This window comes from Oncorhynchus mykiss, chromosome 15 (assembly GCF_057628025.1).
Source record: "Oncorhynchus mykiss isolate SJ-2025 chromosome 15, ASM5762802v1, whole genome shotgun sequence".
NCBI classification, from domain to species: Eukaryota; Metazoa; Chordata; class Actinopteri; order Salmoniformes; family Salmonidae; genus Oncorhynchus; species Oncorhynchus mykiss.
Genome location: NC_143036.1, coordinates 60,295,244 through 60,320,633, shown reverse-complemented (window position 1 = coordinate 60,320,633; position 25,390 = coordinate 60,295,244). Strand labels below are relative to the sequence as shown.

General features: G+C 45.9%; 1 long non-coding RNA gene across 3 annotated transcripts in view; it reads right to left on the bottom strand.

Annotated features, from left to right (window-relative positions):
- Window positions 1-4,001: 4,001 nt before the first annotated feature.
- LOC110490373 (uncharacterized) overlaps window positions 4,002-25,390 on the bottom strand; it is a 57,946-nt gene continuing 36,557 nt past the window's right edge. Inside the window, exons 1-5 of one of the 3 annotated variants that reach the window (XR_005036135.2) lie at window positions 15,295-15,430; window positions 15,033-15,188; window positions 12,347-12,434; window positions 5,060-5,115; window positions 4,002-4,809 (exon numbers count right to left, since the gene is read on the bottom strand). This is a non-coding gene — a long non-coding RNA (uncharacterized LOC110490373). Of the gene's footprint in view, window positions 4,810-5,059; window positions 5,116-12,346; window positions 12,435-15,032; window positions 15,189-15,294; window positions 15,431-25,390 lie in introns of those variants that run through there. The other 2 variants (XR_016486807.1, XR_016486806.1) reach the window with 2 other exon arrangements.

Sequence of the window (25,390 nt, the reverse complement as noted above, 5' to 3'; positions counted from 1 at the left end):
TACTGTATCAAGGATAGCAGCAATGTAGCAAAATCCAGACACAGATATAAAATAATGGTTGGTATTGTGTTTCAGTGCATGAACCCGGTCATATATTTGCATTATTAGAATGATTCTCTCACTTTTACTTTCTGATAGATCTCATCTCAATAATCTCATCCTTGCTCACTGGCTGGAGGAAAGCCTTATTCCCTAAAGCCCTGTAAATCAATGCATGGACAATCTCACTACAGCCAATTCATATTGCAAGTATTATGATAACAAACTAATAATCGATCAAATCAAACCGTACTTTTTAGCCTGCATGGACGATTCAAAAACAAGTTGATACAATGAGAATACTGACATTGTGATTCAGAGGCTTAAGTGAAAGCAACGTTCCATCATATTTAGATATGATATTTAGCATTCTACAGGTCTGTGGGTGATGTCATAGTGTACTGTAGAACTGTAATGTAGAACTTTGCACTGTTGCTGAAACACCCCCAAAGTTGTATGTTGTGACATCGAAGCAATAATATGCTAGGTTGAAGATACCCAGGTTAGGAGGATTTCTAATATCCCATAAAGCTTTGTAAACAATTTCTAAACAAACAGACAAGCAATTTTTTTAATTTTTAATTTATTTCACCTTTATTTAACCAGGTAGCCTGGTTGAGAACAGTTCTCATTTACAACTGCGACCTGGCCAAGACAAAGCAAAGCAGTGTGACACAAACAACACAGAGTTACACATGGAATTAACAAGCGTACAGTCAATAACACAATATTAAAAAAACAAAGTCTATATACAGTGTGAATGGCGTGAGGAGGTAAGGCAATAGATAGGCCATAGTAGCGAAGTAATTACAATTTAACAGATTAACACTGGAGTGAAAGATGAGCAGATGATGATGTGCAAGTAGAAAAACTGGTGTGTAAAAGAGCAGAAAAGTAAATAAAAACAATATGAGGATGAGGTAGGCAGATTGGGTGGGCTATTTACAAATGGGCTATGTACAGCTGCAGCGATCGGTTAGCTGCTCAGATAGTTGATGTTTAAAATTAGTGAGGGAAATATAAGTCTCCAGCTTCAGCGATTTTTGCAATTCGTTCCAGTCATTGGTAGCAGAGAACTAGAAGGAAAGGCGGCCAAAGGAGGTGTTGGCTTTGGGGATGACCAGTGAGATTTACGTGCTGGAGCACGTGCTACGGGTGGGTGTTGTTATCATGACCAGTGAGCTGAGATAAGGCGGAGCTTTACCTATCATAGACTTATAGATGACCTGGAGCCAGTGGGTCTGGCGACGAATATGTAGCAAGGCCAGCCGACTAGAGCATACAGGTCGCAGTGGTGGGTGATATAAGGGGCTATGGTGACAAAACGGATGGCACTGTGATAGACTGCATCCAGTTTGCTGAGTAGAGTATTGGAAGCTATTTTGTAAATGACATCGCCGAAGTCAAGGATCGGTAGGATAGTCAGTTTTACGAGGGTATGTTTGGCAGCGCGAGTGAAGGAGGCTTTGTTGTGAAATAGGAAGCCGATTCTAGATGTAATTTTGGATTGGAGATGTTTAATATGAGTCTGGAAGGGGAGTACAGTCTAGCCAGACACCTAGATATTTCTAGTTGTCCACATATTCTAAGTCAGAACCGTCCAGAGTAGTGATGCTAGTTGGGCGGGCGGGTGTGGGCAGCAAATGGTTGAAGAGCATGCATTTAGTTTTACTAGCGTTTAAGAGCAGTTGGAGGCTACGGAAGGAGTGTTGTAGGGCATTGAAGCTTGTTTGGAGGTTAGTTAACACAGTGTCCAAAGAAGGGCCAGATGTATACAGAATGGTGTCATTTGCGTAGAGGTGGATCAGGGAATCACCCGCAGCAAGGGCGACATCGTTGATATATACAGAGAAAAGAGTCGGCCTAAGAATTTAACCCTATGGTACCCCCATAGAGACTGCCAGAGGTCCGGACATCAGGCCCTCCGATTTGACACACTGAACTCTGTCTGAGAAGTAGTTGGTGAACCAGGCGAGGCAGTCATTTGAGATACCAAGGCTGTTGAGTCTGCCGATAAGAATACAGTGATTGACAGAGTCGAAAGCCTTGGCCAGATCGATGAAGACTGCTGCACAGTACTGTCTTTTATCGATGGCGGTTATGATATCGTTTAGTACCGTGAGCATGGCTGAGGTGCACCCGTGACCAGCTCGGAAACGGATTGCACAGTGGAGAAGGTACGGTGGGATTCGAGATGGTCAGTGATCTGTTTATTAACTTGGCTTTCGAAGACTTTAGATAGGCAGGGCAGGATGGATATAGGTCTGTAACAGTTTGGGTCTAGGGTGTCACCCCCTTTGAAGAGGGAGATGACCGCGGCAGCTTTCCAATCTTTAGGGATCTCGGACGATACGAAAGAGAGGTTGAACAGACTGGTAATAGGGGTTGCAACAATGGCGGTGGATAATTTTAGAAAGAGAAGGTCCAGATTGTCTAGCCCAGCTGATTTGTACAGGTCCAGGTTTTGCAGCTCTTTCAGAACATCTGCTATCTGGATTTGGGTGAAGGAGAAGCTGGGGAAGCTTGGGCAAGTAGCTGCGGGGGGCGCAGAGCTGTTGGCGGGGTTGGGGTGGCCAGGAGGAAAGCATGGCCAGCCGTAGAGAAATGCTTATTGAAATTCTCGATTATCGAGGATTTATCAGTGGTAACAGTGTTTCCTAGCCTCAGTGCAGTGGAGGTGTTCTTATTCTCCATTGACTTTACAGTGTTCCAACATTTGGGGGAGTTTGAGCTACAGGATGCAAATTTCTGTTTGAAAAAGCTAGTCTTTGCTTTCCTGACTGACTGTGTGTATTGGTTCCTGACTCCCCTGAAAAGTTGCATATCGCAGGAACTATTCGATGCTAGTGCAGTCTGCCACAGGATGTTTTTGTGCTGGTCGAGGGCAGTCAGGTCTGGAGTGAACCAAGGGCTATATCTGTTCTTAGTTCTACATTTTTTGAAAGGGGCATGCTTATTTAAGATGGTGCGGAAATTACTTTTAAAGAACGACCAGGCGATGCTAGTTATCAACTAGAATAAACGTGAATCTGTTTAATTTTCATGAATACAACTTGTCCTTACCTATTTTGTCTTCAACCTAGCCAATACAGGCTCCACAGGAGGCTGGTGAGGGGAGAATGGCTCATAATACCACAGGTTTGATGTGTTTTTTACCGTTCATTCCATTCCAGCAATTACAATGAGCCTGTCCTCCCCAATTAGGTTCTAAAATAATGATATGATTTGAAATTGCATAGTATCTCAGCTAATAATCATGTACACAGAATGACCTCGGGTCCAAGTTGTACCTCTGTAGCGCTCGAATGTGGAGAGGCACTTATTTTTCTTCCTTTGCCTCCTCCTCTTCCTCTCCCAGTTCAACTGCATTCTCTGGGATGGTCTCCAAGTTCAACTCCATGATCATGTTCATGCTACCATGCTAACCACCATCAATGCCATCGCCCACACCTTTATCTACACCTAACAACACACCAAATGAATAGATACCGGTTGTGCACTGCATGTCTTGCCAGACCCGGAGAGTGACATGGTAACACAGGCGACAGAGACGCCGAGCAGAGACAAGATAAACTTCCACAACTTTAAAATCTTATTGAAAACATCAGGCTTCCTTGGAACTCATTCATCCCACATTACAGAACAGGAACCTTCCCGGTTTAACATTCTGTACTCAGTAGACGCCATCTTCTGTGGTTCTGTGCGGTGTCTGGTACAAGCCCAGCAATAAAAAGCCTTTCCTGTTTCCATGATCATGTTATAAAGAACGTGTTGGATTGTGTTGAGTGCTGCTAGGTATAACAGTGATTAAATCTGTTATGAGTGAGGGTATTGTGAAAAGACTTGTTATGATCCCTTGAGCTCTGATAAGTTTTATACATAGCAGAGCAGGGTTATATAGGGTTACATGCAGGTTCAGAACCACGGACACAAATATGATAACATACACACAGAAAAATGTATAAGTATGCACTATCAATTCAGTTTTATTGAACATTTATTCAATAAAAACTTTAAAACTGTCCCACTGGAAATGAGCTCCTGTCCAACTGTCCAATCTGTAGAGCAGACCCTGTGACACGTACAATATGAACATTCATCAAATTCATTTCCTGTCTGCTTGACTGTAGAGTTGACATGTAGACATCGTGAAGACATTGAGGCATTGATCCCCAGTCATTATAACCGATTTCAAATGGTGCTAGAAGGCTGTAAGGGGCTCTAAACACCAGAGGAAATCAGTCATCCTTTAAAGGGGAGAGAGAGAGAGAGGATGGCTCCAATAGACTGACTGACACTACCAGAGGCCCAGTGCTGTTCTCCTGTCCCCAAGAACACTGATTTCAAATGGTGCTAGACACTGGGAACATTAATCTAAACCACCATGTGAAACCAGCCTCTGGGGGAAGACTTTCCCTGCCGGACAATAGGGATGCAGTGGTTGCGTGGCAGCAGCAAAGATTTTGGAGGACACTTTGCTTATTTAGAAACTCTGTGCAGCAGTTGTGACATGGATGACAAGTAGATTTACAAAGACAGTCCACTCATTTGGCATAGCATTTCAATGCGTAACCTTACGCAAACACAATAATTATCCTTGTAAAGTGATCTGTCAGTACAGAAAGTGATCGTGACAGTGCTTTGCTTTTGCAGGAAGTCATTCTGATGAATGTCGTTGCCATGGTAGCCCAGCGATGAGGACAGCTGACGTGTGACATCATCCTCCACACTTTGGACACTGCCTCTTAACAGTAGAGCTGTGAAGAAGATCTGCAGCAACATTATAAGAATAATATCATATCTTTAGATACTATTCTCGTCACGTCAACATAAAGAAAACATAACACATATATTAGACAGTATAAGACAATGATACAATTTTGTATGCACAATTCATTACAGCAATCATTATCTATCAACAATAAATGACTGTAAGAAATAAGTAACAACATCTAATCAGTCTACTCGTCTTCTATTCTAGAACTCATCCAACAAACATGAGTGTTACAATGTTACTCACCCACCCAACTAACTGTTGTTCTCAGAGCTCAGCGACCTCTCTGCCTGCCAAAGGTCCTGGGAAAAACACATAGAAACACCACATGACCACAGAGTGTGTGTGAGTGAGTGAGTGAGTGTGTGTGTGTGTGTCTGTGTGTGTTTGGGCAAACACTCCACATCCATGAGTAACCAAACAAACTACTCTCACAGCCACTAAACACTAGTCGTGATATCTTACCTGTTTTACAGTGCTTGCCTCATAGCCTTACAATAGCTTCCTTATTGTGTCCTGCTTATTGTACCTGTCCTGCAGGTATCTATGGACACGGCAGGGCACAGTGACACACCGCTGTGCACCTTCCCAAACCCTATTTCTATTTACAATGGGGCTAGTGTTGACGATGACATCATGACCACCCACCACACACAAACACACACGTGTGTTTCACATAGGGCGTGGCAGGCTGCACACACACCTGTGTATCCCACCTGATCTTCATCATATCACATTCAGGTGGAGGAATGTACAGTGAGTGAACAGATCACAGCTGGGGTGTCCAGTGTCGGAGAAAATGACTGGGACACAAAGAGCTCTGTGCTGTGTGATTATGAGAACCAGGCCAAAACACTTACGTAACCATGGCGTCGCCATGACAACACAGCTTAATAGCAGTTGGTCACAGAGGTTCTCACAGTCAATCACAGGTGTCTGAATGCTGGGTGTTGGATGACCTATAATGGTCATATAGCATAGTGTATGTCAGAGCATGTTGTAAATAAGGAAAACACAGTTGGATGGAACAGTATCATCACAACGTGGCACTTTTCTACAATCCTGCCTTTGGACACTAGGGGGAGGCATAACATCTCATAAACCACACCATAAGTAGTCACCCACCAGCACGTAGCATGGTAGGGGAGAGGAAAGAGAGAAGCCAACCTCAAACCTAACAACAACAACACCCTGTGGGATGAATGCATACGTAAGAGACAGATTTCAACTCTACCGCTCCCTCCCCCCCATGTGAAAGGAGCCCTTGTGAGGTTTGGCCATTGTGCTTTCTGTTTCATTCTCTCCCAGGAAGTAACATGCAGAGATAGAGACTCCCACACACCAGCCCGGCAGGCCCTAGCTGCTGCGGGTGACGGTAATGTCCCCCTTCCTGCTGCTGCTCCTCCATTCCTTCACTCAGGGTATCAAAAAGATCAAGAGAGAGCAAGAAAGAGAGAGAGTGACGGTGGTGTGTTTATATAACAGCCTGGATGGTGGTGGAGAGGGGTGGGGGGGTAATTTTCCTGAAAATTATATGAGATTCCTTTTTCAGGGAGAGGCCGGCCTATTCCTATGCTGGGCAGAGTAGCATCTTTCTTTTGTCCAAACTTGTATGGGCACATCTGCCTTGCGGCACACCTCTTTAGTGAGATTAGACTTGATCTTATACTCATCCAAAAAAGTGACACACGGTTATTAATTTGTTAGTTTCAGAAAGGGGTGGAAACGGTATGTGCTGCAAGACGTCCACTCTGAGTTTCAAACACACATAAACGCCTCACACAAGAGGAGGAGACAGACAGAGCTCTGTGGATGTGGGGTGACTGCGAGAGGGTAGATTGTGGTCAAGGTGCATAAGAGGAGGATGATGGAGGGTTGACTCTGGAAAGGATGTTCTCGTCATTACACAGGAAGAATTACTCACTGCCAGTATGATAATCAGACGACAAGGTTACCCCTCCTGCCGGATATGGCGTTACTTACCTACGGGTTGTGTGTGTGTGTGTGTGTGTGTGTGTGTGTGTGTGTGTGTGTGTGTGTGTGTGTGTGTGTGTGTGTGTGTGTGTGTGTGTGTGTGTGTGTGTGTGTGTGTGTGTGTGTGTGTGAGTGGGAGGGTAAAGAGATTATGAGTCATCAGTCAGAGCATCTTTCCCACCATGACAACACATCTAATATAATGCGAATCAGTCATTTGATAAATGTGAGAAACACTGTTCTGATGGGACTCACTATAGCGGAATAGAGAGGACACACTGCTGAGGTGTTAAAACAGTGAGTCATCCAGAGCTTTATGAGGCCTGATGACTGACTCCTCTCTAAGTTCTCCTGTCTTCAACAGGCAGCACGTCAAACCCCTCTATCCCCCTGGGACAACATCATCACTGACCTGAGCGTATCCTTCATTCCCGTAAAGATAGCATCTGAGCCATTATATTGACATAACTGTTCCAGGAACTGTGTAGCGGAATGCAGTGCTGAAGAGGCTCAAATGAGTGACTGGCATTTCATCAGAGACAGTGAATCAGTGTTGACATACTACTGATTAATACCTTCCCTGCCAGTCTTTTCAGAACCCCTGGAAACTCTGGCTTAAGTCTCTTTATTGGATTCCTGATCAAGAAAGTCTATGGAAAGTCAATGGGAGAAGCTAAAGGAGGCGGTTGCACATTGAAACAGATCTTTCATGATAGAGTACACAGCCAACATGCACAGGTGTCCATGATGTGAATATTGGGTGTGTGTGTTTCTGTGTGTGCGCGTACGTGTCAATCTGCATAGGATGTTACAAAACAGGAGTGCCAACTGAGTAATGATAATGAAGGAGACTGCAGCCCCATCAAAGACCCTGTGCTGAATAGTATGTGAAACGTGACAGATGACGCCACACGTTCAGTACAGATGTGGTGATAAGGCATTAAACTGGATGATGGGGCCATTCTCTGAGGGCCATTCCAGGAGTTAACCAATAAAGACCCTCCATTACTGGATAAGTGTCTCTGTCAGTAGCCCTTTCCAGATAATGCGGTTAAGCCTAGCGTGTATCGCTGGGTTCATGTGTGTGTTAATGTGCATTAGCGCGAGAGCGCTAGCTGCGCTATGGGTTCATGCATGGGCCATGCAGAGCAATAGGCTGTACTGATGGCAGGTATTAGCCCACTGTGTGGAGCTATGCTAATGGCAGATCAGTCTGATGGAGGGAGAACAGAACATCCATCATGGTTCTGGAGTAAGTGGGGGCTTTTAATCAAATACTATCAAACATGCATCTATGCAGTAAGCGAGGAATACAGTACAGTACCAGACTTTTGAATGCCACACACACACACACACACACACACACACACACACACACACACACACACACACACACACACACACACACACACACACACACACACACACACACACACACACACACACGAAAATAAGCCCACATCATAAGATAAGATTTAAGAGTTCCTGGATTTTCAGAACACACACAAGGCAGGCTGACGTTTCTCCATAACCATCCAAAGTATTTTTCCACTGTCAGAGAAAAAGAGGACAATAACAAGTGCGTCTCCTCGCTTGCAAGAGAATCTTAAATATCTGGCTTTGTTTGGATCCAGTTCCGGGAATGGGACGAACGTTGCTCCATTTTCTGTGCCACTTTAAGCCGGGAGGACACGTCTTTCGCGGAAACAGATAAACAATCTTAACATCCGAATTGGAGCACGGTTAAAAAATAGCCCTTGTTTTTCTGCGTATGAGACTGAAAGGCTCTGGAAATGTGCGAGAGAGAAAAACAGAGACTCTCTTCACCTCCAGCTCAGGAGCAGGCTGCCAGGGAGCCAGAGAGGGATGAGTAGGCCATAGAGAGGGCGGGGGGGGGGGGGGGGGGGGGGGGCAAGCCAGGAAGAGGGGGTGTATTGTGGGGCTCTGGGTGACGTGTGTGACCCTCGGAGGGGCTAGATGACGGCAGGGTGAGTCACTAAACCTAGATGACGGTGGTAGCAGGAATGATGTGGCATTCAGGACTGCTGTGATCAGCCTCCTGTTTATCTCCACACCTCCCAACTGACAGGGTGTGTGTTTGTGTGTGTGTATTGCAAGAGAGGGGAAAGGGGGGAACCATCACCCTCCTTGGAATTAAGCTGAGACAAAACTCACACATCTTGACAAAGTGGTTCACGTTTACAGTAAACCAATTATACACAGATGTGCTATCGTAATTTGATCACTGTGTTGTCAGAGAATTTTGCAGTGCAACAGGAAATGCAAATTGTAGTGTATTTGAGGTTTAAAAAGGCTTCTTAAGTTAAATTTCCACTTTAAATTGTCAGACTTGATTAAAAACATATTTTTTTAAATGAATCAGCCCCTATAAAAACATCCATTATTTACAATCCACATAATAATTCACATTTCCTGTTCCTGCAGGATTATTTTCCTGCAGTGCGAAACTGGTCAAATTAAGATAGTATATCTGTACAGTACATTCTTAGTCTCTGACAAACATCTGCCACAGCAAACTGAGGACTGTTATTTTCTTACTAAAGCCCTAAAATCCATTTGAGATGGGACACATTTGCTTTTAATTTTGACACAGTTATCTGCAGCCCACAAACACTGAGTCACAACAACAACACACACACGCACACACACACGCACACACACATACATACACACAAAGCAGGCGGACTCCCTGTTGGCCCATCGCCAAGGCAACTTCCCAAAAAGAGAGCTCCTTTTTACCGTAAACTAATTTTCCAGAAAGCCCCAGCCGGCTTCAACAGCAGCCACGCTATGACTGTACAACATTGTTTATGAAGAGAGAAATCTTCACGTTTAGACATCTGATAGTACTGTGTAGGCGTGTGTTTGAGTGAGTGGGGAATGGTTGATGATTAGGCAAGAACTTTATGTCACGGTCTCCATAGAAGAATATATAATTTCTCTATCGTTGGATATGCAGATGGCAAATGAGCCAACTATTTCTGACCTCCCCCCAGCACCATAGCGGTTCTCCTCAAAGGCGCCCAGTGTTTGCTTGCTGGCTCACGGCCAGTCCAAAGCCCTCGGAGTCTGAGCACTTCTCTCTTCCACCTCTAAAATCAACGACTGTACATCTGAAGAGCATTCCTCAGGCTCCTCTCCTTCCCTACAAATCATTCCTCAGGCTCCTCTCCTTCCTTATAAATCATTCCTCAGGCTCCTCTCCTTCCCTATAAATCATTCATCAGGCACCTCTCCCTCCCTACAAATCATTCCTCAGGCTCCTCTCCCTCCCTACAAATCATTCCTCAGGCACCTCTCCCTCCCTACAAATCATTCCTCAGGCTCCTCTCCTTCCCTATAAATCATTCCTCAGGCACCTCTCCCTCCCTACAAATCATTCCTCAGGCACCTCTCCTTCCCTACAAATCATTCCTCAGGCACCTCTCCGTCCCTACAAATCAATAACTACAGGACGTTTTTGATCTCCGCCTGCCTCAATATCTAAAGGTTCAATCCCTCTGTGTCGCAGTGCCACTCCATAGAGAGAGAGAAAGAGCGAGAGAGAGAGAGCGAGAGAGAGCGACAGAAAGAGAGAGAGAGAGAGAGAGAGAGAGAGAGAGAGAGAGAGAGAGAGAGAGAGAGAGAGAAACTAGCCACAGGTGTAAGCATATCCACATGCCAGAATGTTATTTTTCCTGAATATATGTGTACGTGGTTCCCAGTATATGATAAGCTTTGTCATAATACCATCTTTATCTGATTATTCAGTTTATAGTGCACTGTAAGGACTATATAGGGCCACTCCTCTAACGGTCATTAGAGTACACAGGTAGTGTGACGCAGGTACTGCATGAAGCACAGGTACACGGCAGCACAGCCTGGTGGTGTCATAAATGTTCACGCGTGCTTTTCCAGTACTATGGTCATTTATCACCGCTGTTAACCTTGTCAAAAACATTTGTTACTGGGAAGAACTCTCACACTGCTTGTATCGATCACCACCCCTTGTGTTTACGGTGTGCCGTCTGATCAGAGAGGGAATAAGGAAAGAGGAAGCCTACTCTAAGACATGTAAACCCCTTCTTGGCAGTGAGCCAGAAGGAGAGGAGACGATCCATCATGCTCAGTGTCATATAGAACATCACGCCGGCTTCCTCATATCATAGAAGGACATAGATTCTCTATACATTAACGTATGTCATCAGCTGTGATGACGACATCCGACTACCATAGAAGAGTGTGTCATCACTTTGCGGAGGAAAACAGTGTGGAAATATTAAAGCCCATATCTATTTTCAGACTTGAGGCTATGTTCTGGAACAAAAGGCCAGAAGCACTGAGCTCTAGTCTCCCTCCAGTGTCCTCAACATTCTGCCGTTGCTAAGTGACCCCTGACCCTGTTGTCGCCAAGGGAACAATGACGCTAATGGGAGCTCTGACAGAGTGATAGCTACAGAGGGGTGCGTGTGTGTGTGTGTGTGTGTGGAACAGGCTGGCCTGGTTTCCCGCAACACTCAGGGCTTGATGTGTAGACACCCTTGGGACCAGCCAAACAGTGACCGTTCTCCAGCATGTGTGGGAGCGAGCTTCACCGCTTCAGAACTGTGTGTGTTCTGCTTCAACTGAGAAGTCGTCACAGGTGAATTTGACCCGTAAACATGGACTGCCACACATAAACACACCCGATGACATTAGCAAAACCGTTCCAACTGAAACAAACTGTTCTCGACCACCCCCACATGGAAGTGATGTCATAGTCAAATCAAGTCACTTCCTGTGCTATTGTGAGAACACTCAATTGACGCCCATTGATGCTTTGTGTCTCTGTGTAAGGCCCACAAAAAACATGTTTTCAGAAATCATCCCCTGGAGGTGTATTTATCAGAGGTAGGAGAAAAAGGAATTCCCTGTGTTTTACAGTTACAGACACCAGTATTGGAAAGGAGGGACACACAACTCATATTTAATATTCTGTTGACCTACCCTTTACCCTATCTACAGTACTGGATCCAACTCCATCTATCACAACTTAACAATCACCCCTCAATCTCTGTAACACCCCCTCCCACTGCTCTCCATCTCATTCCTTCTCTTTTTCTTTTTATTTCCCTCCCTCCCTCCCTCCCTCCCTCCCTCCCTCCCTCCCTCCTCCCTCCCTCCCTCCCTCCCTCCTCCCTCCCTCCCTCCCTCCCTCCCTCCGAGACGTAACAGGTATTCATTCCACTACAACAAAGCTGTGAGACGTGGCAGAGTGTGTGTGCATCACCAGAGGGGTGGGTCAGAGCAGGCCAGATTTGGTTACCATCCACTGACGCACATTCACACAGAGACACACAAAGATGTAAACAAATACACACACCCACAAAAACACAAACACGCATACTCTACACAATACTAACATACAATGAAGAAACGCAGGCACTGACAGACACACAAATAAAACAATTCTGAATGGAAATACGTCCGCACACACACACTAATTAGTCATTAACAGGACCATGACAAACAGGTCACGGCTTCCCGTATGGTCCTTAGTAAATAAATAGGTTTACTCACTGTCCCCTGTGGCGTACAGTAGAGCTGTCCAGTTAGTCTGCTGACTGAATGAGGGCTGTTTGTCATATCCTCCACAGCCTCCCATTTCCTGAGAAAGCACAAGAATACCAGCCGAGTCATCAACGTGTCACTATCTTTGATTTTTGCGATTGCAAGAATACGATGTCTGGCTATGCAAGACAAGGGGGTCAGTAGTGGGAAATATCAGAGTGACCTTCCTCCATGGGTGTCCCCCTCCGTCCACTCCTACCTCTGTCCACCTGGGTGAGTCTGTCCCCTCTCCTGTCCTCTCCTCTGACTCCTGCTCTACCAAACACAGAGGGTATGTCTTTCTCTCCTCTGACTCCTGCTCTACCAAACACAGAGGGTATGTCTTTCTCTCCTCTGACTCCTGCTCTACCAAACACAGAGGGTATGTCTTTCTCTCCTCTGACTCCTGCTCTACCAAACACAGAGGGTATGTCTTTCTCTCCTCTGACTCCTGCTCTACCAAACACAGAGGGTATGTCTTTCTCTCCTCTGACTCCTGCTCTACCAAACACAGAGGGTATGTCTTTCTCAGCGACCAACAAAAACTAGTAAAGAAAAGGAAGCCCACAACCATGTGAGAAAGTGTAGCACTGCTAAGTGGTGTGTGTGTGTGTGTGTGTTTGAGAGAGACAGTACCTTTACTCTACCTCCCCTGACACTCCCTCTCTCTCCCTCTCTCTCTCCCACACGCACACTTCATGCCCACAGGCATGGCTGCAATGTGTGTTCCTGGGCACGGTGTGATGCCAAACACTCCACTACAGGAAGCTGGAGAGGAGCCCAGCCAAGCCAGGAGGAGAACTGGGAATACCAGGAGAAATGGGAATAGCCACAGGCTTGGGCACTCCACAGGGCTGTTGACAAGCAAACAGCAGAGACCACCAACCAAAAGGTGAAGAGGAAGTTTAAACATCTACATATTATCCACAGATTATTGTCAATCCCATTTATCAGTTCCCAAGTGTTAGCTATTCCTTAAAGAGCATATTCCCTAGTAGGGCGGCGATCGTTGGTCAAGTGGGGCAATTCCAATGTAGCCCCAATTTAGTCTGTAAGTGATAACAAAATGAGAGGCCTGTTTCTGTGGTGATGTAGGAACAGAGGAGGGCTCCACCCCTGAGTGACCACGACTCATATCTCTGTACACACTTGGCATTGTGGGAAACCGGACCCAGTTCACATGCTCTCTCAGTGGTATCCAACTTTTTTTCTCTCTCTCTTTCTTTCTTTCTTTCTTTCTTTCTTTCTTTCTTTCTTTCTTTCTTTCTTTCTTTCTTTCTTTCTTTCTTTCTTTCTCTCTCACACACACACACACACACACACACACACACACACACACACACACACACACACACACACACACACACACACACACACACACACACACACACACACACACACACGTAAACAACCATGCCATTGACCCTGACCTGTCTACTAATCCTGAAGTGGAGACCCAAGCTGACCTGACTGAATCTGGGCCACTCTAGTGAGGCACAAAGACAGCTCCAGTCCCCATACATCCAGAGCCATGAGAACAGGAGCTTCATTTTCAAGTAGAGGGACATGATCTATGGCCACAAACACACTGCTAAGTCTGACCAGCAGAGATAAGCATGTGTGTGTGTGTGTGTGTGTGTGTGTGTGTGTCACCTGAGAGACAAGCAGGTTTTAAGCTCCCCCGGCCTCCCCCTACAGTGAATCAGTCATACTGACAGAATGAGGCCTTTCTATTACAGCAGACACACACACAGTAGGACAATCCAGGTGTGTTCACCTATCATCCGATAGGGAGAAGGAAGGAGCCCCTACCTGAATTAGTCCAGTATAAATCACAAACTTTGCCATGCCCTTACCTTCTATGTAAGAGTGTGCTTGTGTAGATACAGGTTTACGAGTGTGTGGGCGTTGCGGGTGTTAGGTCAAGGTACAGTGGTGCGTGCCACACCCACCCCTCCCAGCCATTCACACGCTGATTCCAAGAACATACGGAGGTGTGAGGAGGAGCCTCACAGAAACACAAAACCAGCTGAGTCAACAGCTATAGTTACCTCAGGTGTAGGTGTGTGTGTGTGTGTGTCTCTGTGAGATTGGTCTCAGAAACCGGAATGTTGCACAATAAATCTGATTCAAACACGCCTTGGAATGTCTTGTCCATTCTAATGTCCCTTGGAGTCCCTTTCTAATTGATATGGGCTCCTAACTGAGTTGACCCGTTCACAACCGTACAGTAGGTAGGTTAACTCCCTCTCTAGCCTCTTGTATTACACAGCAATCAACCAGCGTGATTAGAGGAGGAGGAGATATAACGGAGATAAATGACCTCAGTCATTACATGGAATAGACAGACTACATCATAGTTCCCTACTAATGACTAAGCACAGAGCTGCACCATATCATCACTAACCTAGCCAAAGGGTAGCCTAAAGCCAAGCTCTGGCAGTAGGTGAACAATGAGTTCTGAGAATAAGCGGCGGCATTTGAATAATCACGCATTCCACTTATTAAGATCATGATTTGAATCTCCTCTGAATCTGTCCTGGCTTGCAGTGATGTGTTCCAATATGACTCCATGTCCTTGGAACGAAAACACACTAACAAACTCCCTGTAATATATTATAAACACGAAAAAATTAAAATAGAAAAAGGAACCTACTGTTGCTGTGAGACTGTCAGCCACCTGCTCTCTTCACATCCTGTGTCCGTCCTGAGAAGGAGAGGAGAGAGGGAAAGAGACGGAAGGAGAGAGAGGGAAAGAGACGGAAGGAGAGAGTAGAAATAGAGAGATAATGGGAGAGAAAGGGGAGAGAGACTGAGTGAGAGGAAACAGACAAAAAGAGAAGGAGAGAAAAACAGAGTAAGTTCCAGTGAGCTCCAGAGGGGGGGTCCCTGCCTGTCTCTCTTCCCCAGCAGAGTACCTCTAAGTCCCTGAGGCTGTGCTGCGAGAGCAGCCTGTCCTGGAGCTCTCCACTCAGCGGGTGAGTGTGTCTGTGGTGAGAGAGTGCAAGAGAGAGAGAGAGCGTGTGTGAGAAAGAGAGAGTGTGCGCACTGCTCAGTCATACAGATCATGACCAGTCAAGTCATTCCTGCTCAGTGAGTCAACAGGCAGTGAGCCTCACTCTCTCTCTTCCTCTCCCCCTCATCCTCTTTTCTCTACAATTCCTTCTTTCTCTACCACTCTCCAAAACACTCTCTAAGATTCTCCCTTTACTCATCTCTGTATTTAGATTGGTTGTCTTCCTCTGTTGCAGTTCTTCTAACACACAGCAGTCGGTACTGTTTCCGACTGAAAACATCCTCGAACTGCCATGATTCACATTTGTAATGGTTAGTGTGACTGTTGTGTTGGGATTGTGTTATTGTGGTTGTGGTTATGACGGGCTGCCATTGTGTTGGAAACCTTGGAGGGTAGAAGGGGCAAAGGAATCCTCAGACTACAATCAAAAACAACTTGTTGAAAGGATTAAACAGATGTTTCATGAAAAAACAACAACATTTTGCTGGCCTTCAAAAGGTTGTAATCATGATGAGAGAGAGATATCTGCCCAAACTAGATGTTAAACACCATTTCACTTGAATGGAAACACATGGAGACACTACGTTTACATGCCATCACACACACACACACACACAGACAGTACACACACACAGTACACACACACACACACACACACACACACACACACACACACACACACACACACACACACACACACACACACACACACACACACACACACACACACACACACACACACACACACACACACGGAATGCCGTGGAGAATGCTAGGAAGTTGCCTGTGGTCCTTTCTCGTGGAGTATGTGTGGTGTGTGGCCTGCGGTGTGTGTGTGTGTGTTGAAGGTAACTCTCGGTTTCCCGCCAAAATAAATGAACCCTCACTGGTGGATTCCTCATTCCTGACTCACATCCCACTGTACGGGAACACCTGTCTCACACACACACAAAAGCACAGTCTTGTACAACTAACCTTGTGGGGACACAATATTCAGTCCCATTCAAAATCCTATTTTCCCCAACTCTAACCCTTACCTGACCCTAACCCTAACCTTAACCCTAACCCTAAACCTAACCCTAAAACTAACACCAGCTCCTAACACTAAAACCTAATTCTAACTCTAACCCTAACACTAATTCTAACCTTAACCATAAACCCCCTAGAAATAGCATTTGAACTTGTGGGGACTAACAAAATGTCCCCAGTTGATAACATTTTTGTTCATTTACTATTCTTATGGAGACTTCTGGTCCCCACAAGTATAGTTAAACATGTCCACATCCATGAACACATAAGTGCTCTGCCTCTATGGTTCCATAACTGGACTATGAGTCACTGAGGTTATCACTCTTGATGTTCTTCATCAGGCGCCAGCAGCCAGCACTGTCTATGTGTGTGTGTTTCAGTGTGTGTGTGTATATGTGTCACCACAGCCCCTTAACAGCCCCTGTCTTCCAGCCCATAACCCTTCACCTAGTTCTGCATCCCTTCCCAAGTCACCCGATACTCTGACCCTGTTCCTCTCACTACCCACAACCCCCAGCAGCTATCTGCCTCATACCACCTCCTTCCTCCACCTGTCTTCAATCTATCCCTCCCTCCATTTAATCATTCCCTCCAAACTTCCATGTACAGTGCCTTGCGAAAGTATTCGGCCCCCTTGAACTTTGCGACCTTTTGCCACATTTCAGGCTTCAAACATAAAGATATAAAACTGTATTTTTTTGTGAAGAATCAACAACAAGTGGGACACAATCATGAAGTGGAACGACATTTATTGGATATTTCAAACTTTTTTAACAAATCAAAAACTGAAAAATTGGGCGTGCAAAATTATTCAGCCCCTTTACTTTCAGTGCAGCAAACTCTCTCCAGAAGTTCAGTGAGGATCTCTGAATGATCCAATGTTGACCTAAATGACTAATGATGATAAATACAATCCACCTGTGTGTAATCAAGTCTCCGTATAAATGCACCTGCACTGTGATAGTCTCAGAGGTCCGTTAAAAGCGCAGAGAACATCATGAAGAACAAGGAACACACCAGGCAGGTCCGAGATACTGTTGTGAAGAAGTTTAAAGCTGGATTTGGATACAAAAATATTTCCCAAGCTTTAAACATCTCAAGGAGCACTGTGCAAGCGATAATATTGAAATGGAAGGAGTATCAGACCACTGCAAATCTACCAAGATTTTTGGCAACAATGCAAAACGTTATGTTTGGCGTAAAAGCAAGACCCTGAACACACCATCCCCACTGTCAAACATGGTGGTGGCAGCATCATGGTTTGGGCCTGCTTTTCTTCAGCAGGGACAGGGAAGATGGTTAAAATTGATGGGAAGATGGATGGAGCCAAATACAGGACCATTCTGGAAGAAAACCTGATGGAGTCTGCAGACTGGGACGGAGATTTGTCTTCCAACAAGACAATGATCCAAAACATAAAGCAAAATCTACAATGGAATGGTTCAAAAATAAACATATCCAGGTGTTAGAATGGCCAAGTCAAGGTCCAGACCTGAATCCAATCGAGAATCTGTGGAAAGAACTGAAAACTGCTGTTCACAAATGCTCTCCATCCAACCTCACAGAGCTCGAGCTGTTTTGCAAGGAGGAATGGGAAAAACATTTCAGTCTCTCAATGTGCAAAACTGATAGAGACATACCCCAAGCGACTTACAGCTGTAATCGCAGCAAAAGGTGGCGCTACAAAGTATTAACTTAAGGGGGCTGAATAATTTTGCACGCCCAATTTTTCAGTTTTTGATTTGTTAAAAAAGCTTGAAATATCCAATAAATGTCGTTCCACTTCATGATTGTGTCCCACTTGTTGTTGATTCTTCACAAAAAAATACAGTTTTATATCTTTATGTTTGAAGCCTGAAATGTGGCAAAAGGTCGCAAAGTTCAAGGGGGCCGAATTCTATCGCAAGGCACTGTATCTGTCAAAAACAGCATCCTCATACAGCACATCCTAGAACTAATAGTTGGGTATGTGAGGCAGAGTTCGTAGTGAAAGAAGTGGTGGTGGTGTGTATGGCCAGTCCAAAACACACACAACATGAACTTGCAAGATGCCCACACACACACACACACATTCTTTAAGTTCTCTGGCCAGGTAAACAATTAAGTAAAGAAAGAGAGGGGTTAGAATGTGCTCACACACACACACACACACACACACACACACACACACACACACACACACACACACACCGCCCAAGATTGACTTAGAAATGCCTTCAAAACCGTCCACTGGGGGAAACAGTGAGCGCAATTACCATCAAGTAGGCCTGGGTTTTGAGCAGAATCCCATGAATCCGGAAATAAGGGTCAAATAGGCTCAGCAGCGGTGCGTGGGTAAATTCCATATTACAACGTGATCATTTAGTTGTTTGCTCTATAACCTGTTAGTTCATATGCCTTGCCACCGTGATATTTGGGCCTAAAGGCCGAGACAACAAGAAGACACTATGGCAGAATAAATTCAACCACACCTTTGTTTCATCACAAAACCGGAGAGCACGCTCTGTCGGGTGAGGTCCAAAAACAATATTGCATGTAACAAACAGTTACATGACCTACAGCATGGTCAAGCAAGTTAATGTTTCTGACATTTTTAGGACTACTAAACAACTATTGATTTAGAACCACAGAGACTTATAGCAAGTCGCAAAGAAAACAGGAGCTGCCTCCACTATTCCAGCACCATTTCAACTTCATCAAATCACCTACGCTTAATCTAATACAGTGACAACTAAAAGACCAAAAACAATTCAGTCCAATCAACGTCAGCTAAATATGATGTGGCTGTCCATGGTACTGATTTCTGTATGCGTGTGTGAGTGTGTGTTTGCAAGTATAACAAAATGTTGACTCACCCTACTTGTGGAGAAACACCAATGGCATCCTCCTTTCTTTCATGTTGCCAAAACTGTCTATGACTCTGTCAGACAATACACACTTAGTTTTTGTTGTCCTAAACTACCTGGTTAAAATGTTTGCTCAATAACCTGACTTCCTTTCATGGGCAACGTTAGCTAGTTAACATTAGCCTTCTACATCGAGCTACATATTAAACTTCCTCTCAGGCCAGGGGTACAATGTATGAATTTATGGTTGGATCAGAATCATCATTACAATCACTGGTGAGTACGGAGAATTCAGTCCAAATCCCTGTCTCCATCCATGGCTAATATTAGGAAAGGGACAATTTTAGCTGGCCACTGGAGGACAACACAACGAGATGCAACAATTCAAGGTTATTCTGTCAATGACGTTTGGCTTTTGATGTGATTGGTGTGAAGCCAACTCCAACCTGGCTTCCCTTGACACTTTTTTTGGTGCGCCAGGACCATTCACAGTTAAGCTTGCTCAGTTTAGCTCAATGCTGATTGGCTATTATTTATATATATATTTTTAAGGGAGGCCAAATTCTCGCTGGCTTCCCTTGCATGCAATGCAATGGCGGCAACAATATCTTGCTCTTTTAGACCAGACAGCTTCAAATAGATGGGCTGCACATACAGAGACAGAAGGGCGCTGTTTTCCTCGCTCTAATGCTTTCATAGAAGAGATGCATAAAGCCTCCTCCGAATTGAAGGAAGATTATGAAACACAGAGAGACTAAATATTTAATTTTTGGGATTTTTTCTTGGTACATTTTTGGGGAAGCCTGGCTTCCCTTGGCATCCATGAATACATGCCACTGAGTAGGCTTTAATTTTGCTAGGGAGCTGCGGACAGGGGTGGTGAATGGGCGTAATTCCATGACTGCGGATCCAACCCTATCCCAAACCTTAACCCTTAACTTTGACAAAGCAACTTCGAAACGTTATGTTTGGAGAAACAGAATGATACTGAGCAGAAGAGGAATCTAGATTGTCAAAACCACTTAGAAATGTGACGTTTGGAGCAACTTGAGATTTTGTTTCACACACACACACACACACACACACACACAGTACACACACACACACACACACACACACACACACAGTACACACACAGTACACACACACACACACACACACACACACACACACACACACACACACACACACACACACACACACACACACAGTATACAGTACACACAGTACACAGTACACACACACACACAGTACACAGTATACACACTGTACACAGTACACACACACACCACGTCAACAGTGACCAAAAATACCCTCCGTCAACAACCACCCCACAAACATAAAACCTTCAACTTTGACCCCAAATACATATCATGTACAGATCCCAATCAACCACATACACCCCTAAGCACATACACACACATAAACACACACCTTTATGCATATATAACACATCAGTTACTGTACGTTACACACACAAAATGTACACAACGATTCAACATTCATCACCACACATAACAACACTGTGGACAGCATCAAGAGGAAAACTTTTTTTTGACTGCCTAGACGTTATCTGCATAGACGTTGTCTGCATATTCCACTCAAGGCCATAGAGGGAGAGACAGAGACAGACAAACAAAGAGAGAGAGAGCTCCTTATATAAGGTCCGTGTTATAAGGACATCATCTCTTTATTGCCTTTCTTTGCTGATAAATCTTCAACAAGCTTCTCAATCCCATCGAAGAGGCGGGGAGACATCTTACATAAACATTACTTAACAGTAAACACACACAAACACTCTCTCTCTCTAAGGCTGGACTTAACAGTAAACACACACAAACACTCTCTCTCTCTCTAAGCCTGGACTTAACAGTAAACACACACAAACACTCTCTCTTCTCTCTCTCTCTAAGGCTGGACTTAACAGTAAACACACACAAACACTCTCTCTTCTCTCTCTAAGGCTGGACTTAACAGTAAACACACACAAACACACTCTCTCTCCCCCTCTCTCTCTCTAAGGCTGGACTTAACAGTAAACACACACAAACACTCTCTCTCTCCCCCTCTCTAAGGCTGGACTGGGTGAGAGGGGCTAAACACTCTCACACATTGTTAGCAGCACACACATTGAGTCACATACAGCCTTGTTAGAGCTGCTGGGTCCAACACCCCAATGAGTACCTTTCCATCCTCCATCCTATATCCCAGCCCTACCACACACAGCCATACTACCATCTCCATCCTCTATCCCAGCCCAACCACACACAGCCATACTACCATCTCCATCCTCTATCCCAGCCCTACCACACATAGCCATACTACCATCTCCATCCTCTATACCAGCCCTACCACACACAGCCATACTACCATCTCCATCATCTATCCCAGCCATACTACCATCTCCATCCTCTATCCCCGCCCTACCACACACAGTCATACTACCATCTCCATCCTCTATCCCAGCCATACTACCATCTCCATCCTCTATCCCAGCCCTACCACACACAGCCATACCACCATCTCCATCCTCTATCCCAGCAATACTACCATCTCCATCCTCTATCCCAGCCCTACCACACACACAGCCATACTACCATCTCCATCCTCTATCCCAGCCCTACCACACACACAGCCATACTACCATCTCCATCCTCTATCCCAGCCATACGACCATCTCAATCCTCTATCCCAGCCCTACCACACACAGCCATACTACCATCTCCATCCTCTATCCCAGCCCTAACACACACAGCCATACGACCATCTCCATCCTCTATCCCAGCCCTACCACACACAGCCATACTACCATCTCCATCCTCTATCCCAGCCATACGACCATCTCCATCCTCTATCCCAGCAATACCACACACAGCCATACTACCATCTCCATCCTATATCCCAGCCCTACCACACACAGCCATACTACCATCTCCATCCTCTATCCCAGCCCTACAACACACAGCCATATTACCATCTCCATCCTATATCCCAGCCCAACCACACACAGCCATACTACCATCTCCATCCTCTATCCCAGCCCTACCACACATAGCCATACTACCATCTCCATCCTCTATACCAGCCCTACCACACACAGCCATACTACCATCTCCATCATCTATCCCAGCCATACTACCATCTCCATCCTCTATCCCCGCCCTACCACACACAGTCATACTACCATCTCCATCCTCTATCCCAGCCATACTACCATCTCCATCCTCTATCCCAGCCCTACCACACACAGCCATACCACCATCTCCATCCTCTATCCCAGAAATACTACCATCTCCATCCTCTATCCCAGCCCTACCACACACACAGCCATACTACCATCTCCATCCTCTATCCCAGCCCTACCACACACACAGCCATACTACCATCTCCATCCTCTATCCCAGCCATACGACCATCTCAATCCTCTATCCCAGCCCTACCACACACAGCCATACTACCATCTCCATCCTCTATCCCAGCCCTAACACACACAGCCATACGACCATCTCCATCCTCTATCCCAGCCCTACCACACACAGCCATACTACCATCTCCATCCTCTATCCCAGCCATACGACCATCTCCATCCTCTATCCCAGCAATACCACACACAGCCATACTACCATCTCCATCCTATATCCCAGCCCTACCACACACAGCCATACTACCATCTCCATCCTCTATCCCAGCCCAACCACACACAGCCATACTACCATCTCCATCCTCTATCCCAGCCCTACCACACATAGCCATACTACCATCTCCATCCTCTATACCAGCCCTACCACACACAGCCATACTACCATCTCCATCATCTATCCCAGCCATACTACCATCTCCATCCTCTATCCCCGCCCTACCACACACAGTCATACTACCATCTCCATCCTCTATCCCAGCCATACTACCATCTCCATCCTCTATCCCAGCCCTACCACACACAGCCATACCACCATCTCCATCCTCTATCCCAGCAATACTACCATCTCCATCCTCTATCCCAGCCCTACCACACACACAGCCATACTACCATCTCCATCCTCTATCCCAGCCCTACCACACACACAGCCATACTACCATCTCCATCCTCTATCCCAGCCATACGACCATCTCAATCCTCTATCCCAGCCCTACCACACACAGCCATACTACCATCTCCATCCTCTATCCCAGCCCTAACACACACAGCCATACGACCATCTCCATCCTCTATCCCAGCCCTACCACACACAGCCATACTACCATCTCCATCCTCTATCCCAGCCATACGACCATCTCCATCCTCTATCCCAGCAATACCACACACAGCCATACTACCATCTCCATCCTATATCCCAGCCCTACCACACACAGCCATACTACCATCTCCATCCTCTATCCCAGCCCTACAACACACAGCCATATTACCATCTCCATCCTATATCCCAGCCCAACCACACACAGCCATACTACCATCTCCATCCTCTATCCCAGCCCTACCACACATAGCCATACTACCATCTCCATCCTCTATACCAGCCCTACCACACACAGCCATACTACCATCTCCATCCTCTATCCCAGCCCTACCACACACAGCCATACTACCATATCCATTCTCTATCCCAGCCCTACCACACACAGCCATAGTACCATCTCCATCCTCTATCCCAGTCCTACAACACACAGACATACTGCCATCTCCATCCTCTAACCCAGCCCTACCACACACAGACATACTACCATCTCCATTCTCTATCCCAGCCCTACCACACACAGCCATACGACCATCTCCATCCTCTATCCCAGCCCTACCACACACAGCCATACTACCATCTCCATCCTCTATCCCAGCCATACGACCATCTCCATCCTCTATCCCAGCAATACCACACACAGCCATACTACCATCTCCATCCTATATCCCAGCCCTACCACACACAGCCATACTACCATCTCCATCCTCTATCCCAGCCCTACAACACACAGCCATATTACCATCTCCATCCTATATCCCAGCCCAACCACACACAGCCATACTACCATCTCCATCCTCTATCCCAGCCCTACCACACATAGCCATACTACCATCTCCATTCTCTATACCAGCCCTACCACACACAGCCATACTACCATCTCCATCCTCTATCCCAGCCCTACCACACACAGCCATACTACCATATCCATTCTCTATCCCAGCCCTACCACACACAGCCATAGTACCATCTCCATCCTCTATCCCAGTCCTACAACACACAGACATACTGCCATCTCCATCCTCTAACCCACCCCTACCACACACAGACATACTACCATCTCCATCCTCTAACCCAGCCCTACCACACACAGCCATACTACCATCTCCATTCTCTATCCCAGCCCTACCACACACAGCCATACTACCATCTCCATCCTATATCCCAGCCCTACTGCACACAGCCATACTACCATCTACATCCTCTATTCCAGCCCTACCACACACAGCCATACTACCATCTCCATCATCTATCCCAGCCCCACCACACACAGCCATACTACCATCTCCATCCTCTATTCCAGCCATACTACCATCTCCATCCTCTACCCCAGCCCTACCACACACAGCCATACTACCATCTCCATCCTCTATCCCAGCCATACTACCATCTCCATCCTCTATCCCAGCCCTACCACACACAGCCATACCAACATCTCCATCCTCTATCCCAGCCCTACCACACACAGCCATACTACCATCTCCATCATCTATCCCAGCCATACTACCATCTCCATCCTCTATCCCCGCCCTACCACACACAGTCATACTACCATCTCCATCCTCTATCCCAGCCATACTACCATCTCAATCCTCTATCCCAGCCCTACCACACACAGCCATACCACCATCTCCATCCTCTATCCCAGCAATACTACCATCTCCATCCTCTATCCCAGCCCTAACACACAGCCATACTACCATCTCCGTCCTCTATCCCAGCCCTACCACACACAGCCATACTACCATCTCCATCCTCTATCCCAGCCCTACCACACACAGCCATACTACCATCTCCATCCTCTATCCCAGCCCTACCACACACAGCCATACTACCATCTCCATCCTCTCTCCCAGCCATTCTACCATCTCCATCCTCTATCCCAGCC